The sequence below is a fragment of the Poecilia latipinna genome, unplaced genomic scaffold, assembly GCF_001443285.1.
Source record: "Poecilia latipinna isolate Pla-1442-1.1 unplaced genomic scaffold, P_latipinna-1.0 Scaffold4933, whole genome shotgun sequence".
NCBI lineage: Eukaryota > Metazoa > Chordata > Actinopteri > Cyprinodontiformes > Poeciliidae > Poecilia > Poecilia latipinna.
In genome coordinates, this window is record NW_015117549.1 from 14,752 (window position 1) to 16,548 (window position 1,797).

Here is a 1,797-nt window from a genome sequence, read left to right on the forward strand (position 1 = left end):
CTCTAAGGCTATCGCTAGCACTGAAAAAGTCCAGGGTTGGTGCTGTGCACCTCCTCTAATCGGTTGATTAGAGGAGGTGCACGACACGAAGCTGCCTTTTTGTCTTCGTCTTGCATGCTGTGGATTCGGTAATCCGGGAGGTGTTTGAGTACCTGAACGTCTTACAAAGGAAAATGTCTAAGACTAAACTAGTCTTAGACTATCGATGCTAGCTCCGTTAGCATCGAGAACCAGCTAGCTTCGGGGAACATAACCGCCTTATGTCAGGGTGTCACGATTACACTGAACACCGGTGTTCTGTCAGATCAGCATACCTTAGCTCAGACATGTATAGCTGTCATTACCATATGATTTTATTTAATCATCAACATAGAATCATGACGTAGATCATCATACACTTTATTAACAGCTGTGGCATCCTGACTTAGCGGTTAATGAGTTTTACACCAGCCTGTGTTGTAACTGACTGCAGCTGCAGCCAGACCTGCTTTAAATACACTTTGAAACCACGACAACGCATCTATATCTATATAGTTATATATTATAAACAATTCAATGACTTATTTTCGTCATAACTTGTTGCGTACGCTGAACTGACAACTCCGCTGACAGTCGGACTTCTTAATGCGCATGCGCGGGCATGGTACTAACTGCATGTAGGTTATCCTGACAGCGTAGGGCTATCTGACAGAACACCGGAGCCACTTTGAGGATGAAAGTTTCCCTCTGCCGCTCACCTCTGCTCCAAAAACGGGTAGAAAAGATAAATGGTGACGTCATAGAAACGCTTTCCAAGCTTATCAGCGACAGAGCTGATGGTCTGGAGGTTTGGGAACCGGATCGAGACGCTGGAGAAAAAAATCAACACCAAAATGGGTGAAGTTAGAGTTTAAAGAGAAAATTGATCTAATCAGAAAGAAGAACTGACATGACTGCTGAAATGGAGGCGCTGCAACCTGAAGCTCTATGGACACGACAGGGATGATGAAGATGCTCGCCTGGTTAAAATCTGCCAGGCTACAATTCCCAAGGAAAAGATGTCCCCGGTGTCCTTCACAGATGTCCCCGGTGTCCTCACGGATGTCACCCACCGCCTGGGCCCCATGACGAAGACCTCCTAGACCGATCATCATCTTCATCATCAGGTTTCTGTCCCGCCGGCTGCGTGATGCTCTCTGGAAAGCGGAAAAAAAATCACAATTTCTGCAACACAAGCTCCACTTCACAGAAGATCTCTGCAAGTCCCACCGAGAAAAGACAACTTCTGTGGCCATTGGTAGCTGATGCTAGAGAGAATGGAGAAAAGCCTCCTTGGTGGGAGGCCGCGCCTTTATTGGGGGTAAAGAAACCCCCTCTGACCTCTGACCTCCAACGGGCAGATGATGGGCTCATCGCTCCTCTTTGGCTGACATGGAAGCACATTCTAAAGCCTGCAGGTGGTTGTGTGATGTTAGACAAGTAAACCTGCAGTGATAACACCCTGATTTGTTCAACAATACCTTTTTTATATAACCCTTCCATCTTTTATTCTTCTAAGCTGCAGTCCTTTCTAGGGCACATGTTCTTACAGTTTATCCAGACGCTGAAAGCACTTCGTGCCCCGGCGTTGAGCTGGAAGTCTTTTGTCCTTGTATTGCTCTGACGGCACAACTTTTTGCCCAGTAAGATGGTGAACTCTATTTTTCTACTTCTAATTTCTCCACTGTGTACTCATGTCTTTGTCCTGTTTCCCTTCATGCCAGGGGGTTGCGTGAACCAAAGCCTTGTTTCTGTTTGCTAAAAAGATGAACGCTGTCA